General features: G+C 39.2%; 1 protein-coding gene across 4 annotated transcripts in view; it reads right to left on the reverse strand.

Annotated features, from left to right (window-relative positions):
* The window catches only part of SMAP1 (small ArfGAP 1), a 92,004-nt gene that overhangs the window by 65,013 nt on the left and 11,628 nt on the right, over positions 1–15,363 (reverse strand). The gene's annotated exons all lie outside the window — the stretch shown is intronic.

Raw genomic sequence — 15,363 nt, forward strand, 5'->3', positions numbered from 1 at the left:
TTTAAAAGGTTCCTAAGACATGCATCACTACTTAAATTGAAATTAACTGCAGGGCAATCTTACATTAATGCAACAAACACCTCATATAGCATAGGCTCTAAACAGTAGCATGCAAGCTCTTAGGAAATGCTTATACAGAGATTTGCAAAACCAGCTGATAAAAATATCCATCTAAGAATGTGGAAAACTGATTATGTCCAGTATCCTTGATTTCTAAACTACCTTTCACAGTCAAATGGATTTTCCAACAGAATCAGGCTGATTTACTAACCACCATTGTTTCTCAACTGTGCTTGCATTTTGAGACAGTTAAAGTATGCTGGCCTGAATTATCACATTGACACATTGACACATAGGATTTTTCCCTTGAAACAAGTATTCACTCTCTAATTAAACACATTTATATAATTTTATTCCAGCTCTGTACATCATCACTGTTAAAAGTACTACTCTGAAGTCCATCTAGTTCTGAGCTCTAAGAAGTTAAAAGATTAAATAATTACCATCAAAAGCAAGAAGGTATATTGAAGAGTTGCAAAACATTTCAAGCAGTTATTTTCTGCTTTTGTAAGACAAATGTGCCCTTAGACCACTCCTGCAACTGCAGCTGTTTGCATTTCAATACCAATATATTGAATGAACACTTTCCTGGAACCTACAGAAGAGCTTTCTGCTTCCCTCTCCTGATCTTTTGCTTAGAATTGTGTTGGTTTGAGCTGGCAAACACCCACAGAGCTGCTCATTCACCCTCCTCTCCTACAGGGCAGGGAGAAAAGAGCAGGAAGGTGAGAAGGCTTGCAGACTGAGATAACAGCCTGCAAGTGAAGACTGCTTCACTTATAAGTGAAGCAAAAACCGTAGACAAAAGTGGGGAAAGAGAGAAGGAAGGATTTCTTCATTACTTCCCATGGCCAGGGAGATGACCAGCCACTTCCTAGAAAGCTGTGCTTCAGCACCCACAACTTGTTTTGGACACCACTATAACCAAATTGTCCTTTCTGCCTTCCCTTGAGCATTTGTTGCTTGAGCACTTTATCACATGGCATAGAATGATCTATTCCAGTCAGCAGACACCTCAGCTGCATGTTCTGCCCACCCACTCAGCCTTTAAACTCTGGGGAACAGAACAGGAAAAGAAAAGCTCTGATAGTGTTTAAGCACTGCTCAAGCAATAGCCAAAACAAGAGAACAGGAGAAATCCTTTCAGTTGGACTCCATTCCTTAGAAAGGGTATTTGAAAATCCCATTCACAGATCCCCACCTTTGCTGCAAGAAGCATTATTCTTACTAGTGGAAATACTAGCAATATTTAGGGTAATCACCTAGCTTTTAATTTATCTTGCTCAATATCTCAAAAAGTCAGAGCACTTGATGTCCACTGCTTGACCTTTAAGACCATAATCATTAAAATGACTGGCAGCCTTCAAAGTAAGTGCTACTATCATAAAATTAGATTTCAAGGGTCAAAAGATCTAGGAATTACTCATCCACCTAACACATTTTTTCCCATATGACAATTTTACATTACAACTACTACTAGTCAGGTAAGACTGGTGAGACTGTTTGCAATGTGTCCTAAATACTACAACAACTAGCAACCTATTGATCTGCCTTTTTATTTCTCCCTATAAAACACTACAGACACAAAATACTCACTCTTACACTTGGTAGATTTATATTAGGGGAAGGCCTCACTTAAAATTTATACCACGTTTAGTTTTAGTGCTCCAGGATAGAGTTTTGCAGGTCATTTACCTCAACCTATTAATCAAGTTTCAGCTAAAATAGTCCACCAGAAGAAACTTAATTAAAAAACCTTCATAGCCATTCCACCAAGATAGATCAAGTACCTCAGTTTATACAAAAGATTCATCTAGCCATGACAGTTTAGAAATAGATACGATAAAGTCTTGTGTACCCAACAGCTTCTCCAGTTTTCCCTTTGAAGTATAGCCCATGTGTCTTCTGAAAACTAGAGCTAGTTTTGATCAGGTTACTAGAGGGACACAAGGGGTTTAACTGTAGTACCTGTGTGCTGTCCAAGTTTCTATCCCTACAGGGTGTTTACGCAACCACTATGAACTTTTTACCACAGATGAGTTTGTACAACTACACATCACATGAATTTCCTACTATCCAGGTACTGGAGATACCAGACAGGCAAATTCTACATGAATGAGACAAGAACAGAAGGAGGACTTGACATGACTGAAGTCTAAATAAATTAAGAGAGAGATTATTAATTGTAGTTAAAATATTGAAACTTCATTAAGAAAATTTTGTTAACAAACACTGAAAGCTTTGTTAACAAAAAGTAATACAACTTTTCAAGTAGATGGCTTTCTCCTGGAAAAGAGCAGTTTTGTATTTTCCCAAAAGCTTCAATTTGATTAATTAGTACTTATTTATGAAATAAATTTTGGAAATCAAATATATTTAAGCAATGAAGGAACAAATTAAACAGTGGAATAACAGGCAAACCTGAGGCCAGACAAAAATATTCATGTGAAACCTCTGAATTTAATTCCGAGTAATGACAATATGCAATATTAAACACATCAAATGAAAAATGTTTTCATTAATCCAAATCAATCATAACCACAGTTAAGCACTAGGCAAGAGAAATCAGAAAATATTTTCTGTGTGTTCATCATACCAACTATGCTTGACTTAACCAAACGGTCAACTAAAGCCTAGGCTGCAAACCTTTCTGTGTGAAAAATGTTCAGAGTGATTCAATAAACAATTTACAGTGCTGTCAATTCTATATGAAGTCAGGATCCTTGTTTCTGTACACAGTAAATATTTTGCACCAATATAAATATTTACAGGTTTCTTTTTGTTGGGCCCTTAAAGATACATTTGGTTTCCTTTAGAAAAATTTTCAAGAGTAGCCTGGTTTAACTGCTGTATATATTTTTCCTTGCCATGGCTAGCCAATTAAAAAGATGGCTATTTGGCTTCAGAAATGAAGACTGGACATCAAGAATCTTGGTGACTGCTATTTTATATTATTTAAAACACCTTTACATGTCATTAGTAATGCTACTTTACCTACCTAGAGCTGCACTGTACACTGCAACTTCAGTCAGCCAATAGTAACGTGAAATACTTGTCACGTTTGATGTAAGTTTTAATAGAATTGTAATTTTGTTCTTCTGAAAGCCATTTGAATTTTTACTAGAAGTGCCAATGTGCACTTCAGCAGCTTGCTGCACCACTCCAATATAAAAATAAAGTTACTTCTTCAGTCATCTAAGATATAGACAACTGCTTGAAAATATTTTCAGTCTCTTTTATCCTTTACTAAAGTTAATTTTAGGAAAAAAGCCATAGGACTGAAAATGACCAATATTTATACTAGACTATATACTAGAATACTGTGAAGTCCCTGGAACACTGCCCAGCTGAACAAAGGAATAAACTTCAGCAACCCAAAGACAGATTGCTGCTTCCAAGAGATGAATAAATTTTCTTTTTTCTTCATGTTAAACTTTCTTTGCCATATTTCTATACATCATTTACTGGTTAGACCTAAATTCCTATTTCAGTTCTTAGCCAGTGGCTGCGAAGGTGTGTGCTGTCTTCCAGAGAAATCATGACAAGATTCTGAATGCATTAGGTCACATACAATTCAAGGAATCCTTAAAATAACGAGGTTATTTTTGTAGGTGCACAAGGTTTATTGTGTGTGTTTAGTCCTACTGACAACTGCAATTCAGTTGCCTTCATAAAAAGGAGTAATGAATTTTGACCGGAAATTTAAACACAGCACAAGTGCAAGTTTCTTGTAAGAGCTAAACAGAAATGTGGATTTGAGCCATCATATAGCTGCACAAAAATTAATTTGGAGTCTTGGCTATTACATGTTAAATAAAAACACCAAGAACATTTCCCAATACTGGGCTTGGCTGGGATGGAGTTAACTTGCTGCATTGCAGCTCCTACGGAGATATGCTTTGGATTTGTGACCAAAACAGTCCTGGTAACAGTAATGCTTTGGCTTTTCCATCCCTACCCAGCAGGCAGGGAGTGGGCAAGAGGCCAGGAGGGAAGAGTCAGGGACGTGAGACCCCAACTGACCAAAGGGACATGACAAATATGTACTAGAATTCAATCAGGTGCAGAGACAGCACTAACTGTGACGTATTTAAGGTATTTAAGGAGTCCTTTATTAGAGACCATCTGGGCCATAATAAATACTTAGCCATCAAGAAACAATGTAGCCTGTTATATCTTTAAGTTTTCAGACGTTTTAGGTAATCCATGAATTTAAGAAAAAGCCTGGAGAGTTTACTTCTAGTTACAGTAGACTTCCGTGCCAGTATAGTTATTGTATGGAACCAACATTATCCCTACTCACAGAAATATCTACAGCTATTAAAAAACTGTGAACATTTCAAAAACCAACTTCAGCTGTTTAAAATTTAAGCAATAAAGAGCTTGAAAGCACTTTGCATAATTTCAGATAAAACTCTTCAGATAAGTTGATTTCAAGCCAATTTTTAAACTGCCAAAAAAAGTTATCCAATCTCACATGCCATTCTTTCATTCTAAAGTGCACATCAAAGTGTGAATTTTGTGAAAAAGGCATCATTTTACATATTCTCTGGTGAGGCTAAAGCTTTTCTCTCAACATATTTCAAAATCTTTCCCACTTTTCCCTCACACTTTCCTTTTTTCAGGATCCAATTTTTGATGACAGATTTCTCCTCCACATTATTTAAACTGGATTCATATCTTGCACGTGCTTAAAAAAAGCCATATGTACGTTTGTGCACATACTCCCAAATACCACTTTCTTCTCTGGTCCCATCAACTCACTCAGAAAGGACCATGTGTTCTGCTCCACTATTTTAGAATAAGCTGATTGAAGAAGCCACCATCAAAACTCACACATTGCTGACAAACTCTCCTAATGCACTTCTACACAATTCAACCATCCACTTATGAGTGCAGCTGACAAACATCTTTGGGCAAGAATAACGCTGGGAATTCTAATGCTGAAACTGGTATAGTGCATTTTCAAAGGAAATAAAACACAAAGTACATTAGTGTTCATATGTCCAAGATTTAAGTTTTACTCCAACTGCTCAGGTTTTATTTTTCATAGCACATGTATAGTACTGCATCAGGTACTAAACAAGGCTTACATGGTACAGTTCATTTAAAATGCTGAGGAAAAAGTACTTTTATCAGCATTAAAAAAAAGTGAACTAACACTACTGACAGTATATGAATCCAAGCAGTCAATACAGTGTGAAACATTGCTTTAGCTCTCCACTTGATTAGTTAAAAAAATCTTTTAACTGTTTTAAACATCTCAGTCAACACACTGTCCTCTACTCAGCTTCCAACTGCAGTAGGAAATTAGCAAGAAATATTATACACTATCAGACAAGACTGGCCCAGAGCAGGAGAACCTATCACACAAACATGCCAGGAAAAAAAAAAAAGGGGGAAAAAAAAGAAAAAGGAAATTTAAAAAAAAGCAAGCAGTGGAGACCAGAGCAAACTAAAAAGAGGCAAAAGAAAACGAGAAGTATTTGAACGTGATGTAACTGGGAGACATCCACAAAAGAGCAAGAATAATTTTACTGGAGATTTGACTATGAAGTCGAATGATGATGGCTTCTTTCCTCATTACACCAATTCAGATTTTCCTTCCCCCACGGTCTGTTCAGCTTTCTGCAACTGCAGTTAATACTGCAGCACTCCTTTTGCTCAATACAGGTGCTGACCCCTCTCCCCAAACATCTTAAGTTATAGAGAGAACACAGAGGTCTGAATTGAGGTGAAAAAAGCAATCATGAAGCCCTTCAATTTTACACGTGTTGTTAAAGGGAAGGACAACCGTTTTACATCTTCACAAGTAATTCTGAATCCTTTACAATATGTGCGTAAAACCAGCTCACCAGGAAACTAATAAGTTTTGAGACAAAGTTTTAAATGAAAAAAGCTGGTTAAAACTAGTTTTAAATATGGTTTGTATGATACAGGCACATAAACACAAAGCTAGTTTTCACTTTACATTCTTATAGTTACCAGTTAGAAATTCTACAAGGAAGGAAGCCAAGAATTACACATAATAGAGTACTAACTTTGCATCTCTAATATTGTCTGTAGCAAATATCTTAGGACAACATCTTTAAAGACTTCTGACAGAATACAATTCCTTTTTTCTCTCAACAGCACCCTGCCTGTCCTTTACCCATAAGTGCAGTGAAGTTACTTTAACTCTGCTTTGTTTCCCCAAATCTGGCTGCTGTTTGACAGACTTGATTTCCCAAAGAACTGGCTCCATCTTGTGGAACAGAGAATTAACTACAAGAAAATGTTCACACCTGACTCATCCCGAGTGCTTGTTAGTCAGTTCCCAAAAACTATCACTTTTGGCCAAAGAAAGCCTCAGTTTTTGCATCAATCCAAGCATATCCATGCAGTGCTCTGTCTCTTTGCATTACTCCCACACCCAATTCATACTGCTCAAGTGTTCTGCTACTCGAGATTACTCGAGATTTCAATTAAGTTAGGAAAGAATATATTCAGAAAATATCTAACTTCTCCAAGCTGAGATACAAATAAAGATTGCGAACAGGAGACAAGCACCCTTTCATGGCAGGTAGAGAGAAAAGAAGGAAAACAAGTAAGCAGCAGTTGTATTTTATGTAATTCAATTCAATACAAGAAGATCATAGTCAACACAAAACAGTCCCTTCTCCAGTGGCTACTCAGGGAAGAATAAAAGAACAATGCAGAACTTAGAAAGATTCTCCAAGTTTCTCTGTTCAAAATATTACACATTAGAGACAGCAATTAAATCAAAATAATACTGAAATGCTCCAAGCAAATAATTTACTATTATGCTTTTTCAGTCTAATCCTGTTGGTTCAAAGACCATCTCTTACTAATTTCATTGGCAGTTGCTTAGTTTTTCATACAAAAGGGAGATCCACTATCCCCATTTCCGATTGACAGACTCCTGGGCTCAATGGGGTGGGGGATTGAAACAAATCCTTCAAGAAAACAGCACCCACCCACCCTCAAGACAAAAAGCTAAATTGCAATGTTGATGTCCACAAAAAGAGACTTTGTGAATTAAGCAAACCTTTCAAAGAACAAAAGATCTTGCATAAAGATTTTGAAGTAAAGGAAAGCATGTAAGAACCACAGTACGAGAATCTTTATTCTACAAAATATTCTTCAAGGCCCTTGAACCTTAAGTCTTTTGAGACTACTGATAAAGCACTATTTACTCATCACCTGATCCACTGAATTAGTTTCTGATTAAACAGACCAAATAGCCTGAAGCATGTTCTCACGTCACATCTACTCCAACATTAACCATAACTTCCTTTACAGCAGAAGAGGCTTCCTTGCTTTATTTCCATGTCCATGACTGGGAAAACTACACAAGCTCAGTCTTTATGTGCTTTTAAGGTGTCAAAGTATGCAGCAAAATACTTTTTTATATAAACAAAGGCAACAAAGGGCATAAATGGTAGTTGTTAGCAGTCTCTCACAGCTGGTGCAGTACACCTGTGTTCAGAGAGTCAAGACCAGAATTTGAGAACTTAAAATTTACCACATTTAGAAAAGCGTGACAGGAGCTTAAACAATAACTGTTTGTAACAGGCTGTTTTCATATTTTAGATAAAGTCAAACTCAACAGCATGAAATTGTTCTGAAGGCACACAACTCAAGTACAATATTCCAGAGCCCAGGTGAATAGCACCTAGATTCATGTGGTTCAAGGTACACTGCAGGAACAGTGGGAGGACAAGCCTTAGAATCATTACTTAGCTATTTTTAGCCAGTGTCTCGCAGGTAGTAGAGTTTCATGGACAGAATTCCTCCAAGTTTGTCTTTTGGTTTAGATAACCATTTTTCATGAAAGCCATCAAAAAAACCCATAAAGTGCAGATCTATTCATAACTCCAAATACGCTCTGTAGAAGTATAATGAATGAAACTCTTCCCCTGCACAACTCTGTCCCATCTCTGTAAGTCAGAGGGAGAAACATATCAGTTGTAATTATTCCTTCGGCTCACTTATTCACTCGCTTCTGTAGCATCAAAAATTGCTAAAAGTATTTCAAAGAAATGTCAAGGGTTGTATCAAGCCTCACCTAGAAAAGAAGTACAGTGACATGAATGTTCCTCCAATTCTATGTTTAAGCCACAAAATCAAGTGGCTGGCTTCATAACAACTTTAATTCTGGAATGCATCCAAGTAATTTCAAACAGCAAAAGCTTTACTTCCACTAAGTGTGGAATATGCAAGTGCAGTTTGTAAAGCAGAGGACTGGTTGGTTACATTAGCTATCGGAGATACACAGGTAGTGTCAGTTTAGTCTTGAAATGAACAGGTCTTTTTCTTGTCTAACAGCTGTTTGGCACAAGCAATCTAGTAAGATGACAAAATGAAAGAACTTTGTTTCACTTTATTAACAAATTCCTTTTCCAAAATAAAGTAATTTTATCAAATATTAGTTGATTATAGACATAAAAGCTAAGTTGTGAAATAAAATACAATGTTTAGAGTTCAGTATAAAGTTATATACACAAATACACAGTTGATGCCTCCTCATGTAAATTACAAGAAAAAGGAGATTTTTTTTTTTTTTTTTTTGAGAATTGCCCTCCAAAGACCTCCTATTTATCTCAGGAATCAGATGACAGAATTTAAAAAGAACACCTACCTCATTGAAACACTTATTTTTAATGAAAATATCAACATAACTGAGTCCTCTGCAATGAAACTTCCTTTAAAACCATCTTCCAGAGTTCACATTCCTGACTTGGAAGTACTTCACACCTCGGCTTTCACCCATCCCCCACACAAGCCAGGTAAGCAGAATCATAATCAGCTTCTGAACTGTCGACAGAGCAGCTCCTGACCTTGGCTGACAACCACGCCTGGACAGCCTGAGCCCGTGTCGGTGACTGTACAGGAGAACACATGCACAGGACACAGCCACTCCTACCAGCCTGCTGGCTGCTACAGCACCCTTTGGAAAGTAAAGTCAGTGCCCCAAGTACCAGAGATGGCAGGGGTGCCAACCCTGGTACATTCAATAACCTAACAGCCTCAGAAATAAAATTTCCATGAGGCTAAGGGGTAGCACTCCAATTTTATTCTGCCTGCTCACTCGTGAAGAGAAAGACTGCTTGTGTCAGAGTTCAGGCTGCAAGAATAAGGTGTGCAAGCTGTCATTTCCTGTTAGCAGCACTTGGTGCTATCTAAAAAAGACAAGGTTATGTAGCATATTACCGTATTAGTAGGAAGCTTCTGGAGCGGGTCTTGACTGCAATTTTTCCCTTTTCAGCAAAGAAATGCTAAAACACTTACTGTTTTAAGTTTACAATTTATATTCCTTTCATATGCAGAAATAAAAGGAAAATGGGCAACAGTGTGCTCTTACAACATGCTTTCATAAGCTGATAGCTAAGCATTAAGTAAAAGCATCACTAAAAAGAAAAGGAAATTTATAAACCTACACTACTCTTTTAGGATGTAATAACCCCTCTGCACACCCAGGCAAAGGACAAAGATTATATAAACACCTGCTTCAAAAAAAACCAACACCCTTCAGTCAGTAATTAAAGTTCTTCCTTTAACTATGACAAAAACCTCAGAGATAAGATTTGTTTGCCAGACAGGCTTATCATGTAGCCTGTTTGCCATAAACAAGAATGAACCTTTCTCTAGCAGAGACATTATCTAGCAATTGCATTAGTCAGTTTTCCTTTCCTTTTCTCCCAAATATAAATGAAGAGACCCTTAAATAAACATTCCAAAACTGTACAAGCTCTGTGCAGTCCCCAATAACTCCAGGGATGTGCTTTCTCACACATAACAAAGATGGTAAATGAACTCCCATAACCCCTCCAACAAGAGACTAAATTTGATAAAAGATACAGAGAAACCAGAGATTGAAACTTCTTTATCCAAGAGCCATAGAAGCAGAGTCTTTAAGGCTGGAAAAGACATTTTAAAGTTCCACCAGTAACCAAACAGGGCCAAGTAGCTGCACTTTAATACTTCCAGGGATGATGATGATGATTCAGCACTTCAGGCAGTGGAGCTGAGCAGCCTGTTCCAATGCCTGACCAACTTTTCAGTGAAGAAATCTTCCCCAGTATCTATTCTATGCCCTTCCTGGCACAATTTGAGGCTACTTCCTCCTGTCCTGGCACTGGCTGCCTGGGGAAAGGGCCAACCTTCACCTGGCTACCTCCTTTCAAAGAACTGCAGAGAGATTGGAGCTCCCCGGAGCATCCTCCCCTTGACACCAAACAACCTGCAGCTCCCTCAGCTGCTTCTCACAGGACTCGCATTCCAGACCCTTCACCAGCTCTGCTGCCCTTCTCCAGACTCACTCCAGCACCTCAATGTCCTTCCTGCAGTGAGGGGCCCAGAACTGGACACAGGATTTGAGGTGCAGCCCCAGCAGTGCCAAGCAAAGAGGCACAATCCCTGCCCTGCTCCTGCTGGCCACACTGTGGCTGACACGGGCCAGGATGCCACTGGCCTCCTTGGGCACACCCTGGCTTCACGTTCAGCTGCTGCCAACCAGCACCTCCAGGTCCTCCTCCATCGGGCAGCTTGTAGCACTGCAGGGCATTGTTGTGACCCAAGGGCAGCACCCAGCACGTGGCCTTGTTGATTCTCATACAACTGACCTCAGCCCATGGATAGAGCCTGTTGAGATTCCTCTGTGGAGCCTTCCTGCCTCCTTCCAGCAAATCAACAGCCCCACCTAATTCGGTATAATCTGTAAACTGACTGAGGGTGCACTCAAGACACTCATCCAGATCATTGATAGAGATATTAAACAGGATTGGACCAAAGACTGAGCCCTGGGGAACCCCACAAGTGACCAGATGGATGTGACTCCATTCACCACTCTCTGAGCCTGGCCACCCAGTCAGTCTATACTGAGCAAAAAGTACACATGGCTGTTCAAGCAGCCATGAGCAGGCAAAGTAAAGTGCCAAATTTCAGCCTCTAGACAGTAGAAATATCCTGAAATAATCTAAAATGACAGCTAGATTGTTTCATGTACCAATCCTCTCTGCTATATTCGTTTGTGTGGGGATGGAGTTTATTTTCTTCATAGAAAGCCCTACGTGGTGTGTTCTGAATCTGAGACCAAATCAGTGTCAATAACACACCAATGTTTTAGCTATTGCTGAGCAGTGCTTCCATTATAACATTGAGGCCTTTTCTGCTCCTCAGACTGTCCTGCCAGGCTGGGGGTGAGCAAGAGGCCAGAAGGGGACACAGCTGAGACATCTGACCCCATCTGACCAAAGGAACATGGCATATAACACTGTGCTCAGCAATAAAAACTGGAGTATGAAGGAGAAAGAGACATTTGGAGTGAATAACTACATAACTATTACATGTGATGGAACTGCTTTCCTGGAGAAGGCTGAACACCCACCTGCTGATACTAAGTAGTGAATTAATTCCTTATTTTGCCTCGCCTGTGGGCACAGCTTTTGCTTTACTTGTCTTTGTATCAACTCATGAGTTCTTAATATTACTCTTCTGAGTCTCTCTGCCATCCCACTGGCATCCACATACACTGCAGACATTAATCTACATTCCTCCTCTACATACTGTCTCACTTCCTCTTCAGGTTATAGAGAACAGATCAAGTAGATTTTTAGGCTGCACCATTCATGTCTTATGTACAGAGAGCTCACTGGCCCACCCTCAAACACTAATATACCACAGTTCTCAGGCACTGAGGCACTGTCATCTCTGGTCTTGACCCCCGAGTTAACTGTAATGATATTGTCAATCTTCAGAGCAGAACTTCCAGTGGAGCTCAGGGTACTAAATTAACAGACCAGGGAAAGAACAGGCTGAAGAGGACAAGCAGAATCACACCTTTTCTCCACTTGAAGCTCCAATGTCTAGACACAAACCCTTCCCACAAATGTCAGGGTAGCTACACCCCAATACTGCACTCTGCCCAAGCCTCAGCAAATGGATCACACCTTGGAGTGCTTCAATATCTCTCCCTGAATCTAGGTCTGAGCCAATCCACACAACTGAAGGTATCTATGCTCTGTGAGATCTATCTTTTAAAGAGCAGGTGTTAACTTCTGTATTTCCTCAGCCAGTGAACAAAGGAGCTATAATCTAGGCATAAATGGACTTCCTGAGGTCACTTAGATTAACTTCATATTTCAATCAGATCTAATTAGATCATGCTGCTTAGGCTTTGTTCAGCTGTTTTGAACAACTCTAAGACATATTTCACCAACTCTTTGAGGAAAAACTCAGTCCAGTATTTGAAAATTTTGTCGTTTTTAACCACAAAGTAACTTATTTCTATCCAATTCAAATGCATCATGCCACACATTCAAGGCTTAAATGTGCTTTGCATTTTTCTAATGGCATCTTCTTCTTTCCTACAACTATGTTGGTCTCCTGCGTGATGATAATAAATTAAATATAATTCAAACTAACACAGTTAAACATTCCAGCATGACAGACAATCATCAATACTCAGACATCATTATATGAGCTACATGTGACTGAGAAAAGAAAGAACAAATTTACTTTTAAGCAGTGCTCTTCACAGCTGATTTAGCTAGATTTGCGTTTCAAAAACTTGAGAGAAAGTTGGGAGGGCTTTTAGTGCAAGTTATTTTTCCAAAGTGATCTTCTGCATTTTGTGTAGAAAATAAGTTGTAGCTGTGCAGTCTTTTTCCTCAAAATATCATTTTCTTCAGATGCCAGAAGAGAAATGGAATACAATACCAAAGCAGTAGCTGCATTCAGTCTGGAATACAGACTTGTGAGTATGAGTTCAAAGCAGGATTAAGGTTGCTTGAGAAGTTATCAATTCTCCAAATGTGCTCTCGAAACTTTGCAAGCCTCTCAGGCATGAGATCTTGGATCTGCTGTATTTTTCAAATTCTCACTTAAGACCAAACATTTGACAGAATCCTTTTGTGCCACAAATACATTTTTGGAGTAACCTTTCTAAAGCAGAGACTCCATGAACACCCAGAAAGCTGCACAGAAATCACAGTGAAAAAGACAAGTATCAAGGGGTATTTAGCACCATTACTTCTTTCAGAAGTTGCTTGCTCTATGCTGCAGAACACCTAGAAAATGGAACCAAGGCCTCAATCTTCATTAATGAGAATGACATTACTTTGTACTTAGAACACACAAGAAACCCTCAGCAGCTGTGGTGCATAAACTTTGTCTGGTCATCATGTACCCACCAAAGAGGAGAAAATAAGATAAAAACCCCCATGGGCCAAGATAAAGGCAGTTTAATAAAGAAAAGCAAAGACCATATGCAGAAATAAGAAGAAAAATATTTATTCTCCCATCAGCAGGTGATATCCACTTCCTAGGAAGTGAGGTCTCAGTACACAGTTGGTTGTTCTGGAAGACAACACCCTAACAACAAAACCTCCCCATTCCCCTGCTTCCTCTTAGCTTTTGCTTTGTCACTTGTTACAGCCTATCCCTTGGGTTTGTTTGGGTCAGCTGTCCTGGCTACGTCCCCTGGCAAACTTTCACCCCCCTGCAGCCAGAGGCCTTTGGGGGAGGCTGAAGAGAGCCTTGATGCTGCACCTGCACTGCTCAGCTCCAGCTGAAACACTGCTGTGACATCAACACCCCCCTAGAGCTGCAAAGCACAGCACCACGAGTGCTGCTATGGAAAGTTACCCCCCTCTCAGCCAACCCCAGTACAGCAGCTCAATGCATCTAACATTGGTATCACTTGGCAATGCGAACAAAGACCAAAAAGCCTGCACTCAGTGTCCTACTGACATGCCTCTGGTTTCACCCCTGCTGAAGTGCTCAAGCACACTTCCTCTGAAGATCTAAAGAGTGCACATAAAGTGTGGCATTTGTCATGTTTAAAGGGATATTTCTGTCATTCTACAGATAACAGGTAACTGAACAAATACCCCATATATACACACCTTAATGGGATAATCAGTCCCTATATTATAAAAGCATAATTGCTTATCAATACATTGGTTGCTTCTATAAATTGTTGAGAATGACAAATTTAAATCCAAATGCCTCCAGCACACACTTCCAGGAGCTATTTCAAATGATCATCATTTCCAGATTGTCCCTCACTGCCATGTTTTGAATCCACCCACAAGTTCAGTTGCATTCAGAAATACCAGGTTACGTGATGAATCACTTCCATTGTGTTTTGCAGAATTTCTTATAGGACTGCAACTGCCTTTAATCCTACCAATGAGGTCCTGTACTATGAAACTTTATTCATTTCTATTCAAAGACTTCAGTAAAAATGCATTAGATTCTTGTACAGCAATCAATAGCTGAATGTGGAACATTGCATTCCTTTTCTCATCCATACAGGAGAGAAAGTTACCTACTCCGTTGTTTTTTTCTTATTTTTAAACAAAAAAAAAATCACAGCCTGACACAGCTTTTAGAGAAAGAACTGCTCCTACACCAAACCACACCTGCAAAGTCAGTTGCTTGGCAACACTGCCTCCAACTCACATGGCTGTCCACAGCTCCAGTCTGGCAAGCACTGAGCTACAGTCTCTACCTCTTTTTTTCTCCATTTTCTACCAGAAACAAACACTTTTCCTGAAGAAACTAAAGGGGCAATTGACAGTTTAAGGCTACTGAGATAGGCAGAACACAAAAAACACACATAAAACTTGTCACGAACTCCATAAGCTACAACATCAGCACTCTACATCCACATCTACCACAGACTTGCAGCACAAGGATGTTCTCTGCTCCTCCAAGTTCTTCCTCCTCTGCAGATTGTTACCTCAAAGCAGAAAAGCATCTGGCTTCTCTGCTCAGAGGAAGACACATCTCATCAGTGTTTTAGATAAGCAGGAAACAAGGCAGAAACTCAGGTTCTCTTGATTGGGCTGTTTCATAGCACTGGGCAGGAGTTCCTTGAGAATATACACTCAGACAAGGTTATCATGTAATAGAAAGCAAAAAGTGATCAAGACAAGAAGTGGAAGATAAGCAGGAGTTAGCAGTATATCACATAATCAGAGTCTACTGTAAACAAAGATGAACATATATAGATATCAATTTAAATTTTAAATTTGTCAAGTTATCACTAAGACAATAAAGCACTTTTGTTTGAATGGATTTTTGCAAAGCCATTCATGAGAAAAATGTTAAGAGAACTAATATTGCTCAAGCTCTCAAACATTAATCAAGTAAGAGGCCAGAACTGAAGAAAACCAGTATCTTTTGTAGATCTGTAGAATCTTTTTTGCCCCAGACTTCCAGTGGGAAATCTCTGTTAGTCATAACATGGAGTTCAAACCAGTAGTTTTAAAAGCCAGGGAAATTTCTGACACAAGG

This window comes from Ammospiza nelsoni, chromosome 3 (assembly GCF_027579445.1).
Source record: "Ammospiza nelsoni isolate bAmmNel1 chromosome 3, bAmmNel1.pri, whole genome shotgun sequence".
In the NCBI taxonomy this organism is placed as follows: Eukaryota; Metazoa; Chordata; class Aves; order Passeriformes; family Passerellidae; genus Ammospiza; species Ammospiza nelsoni.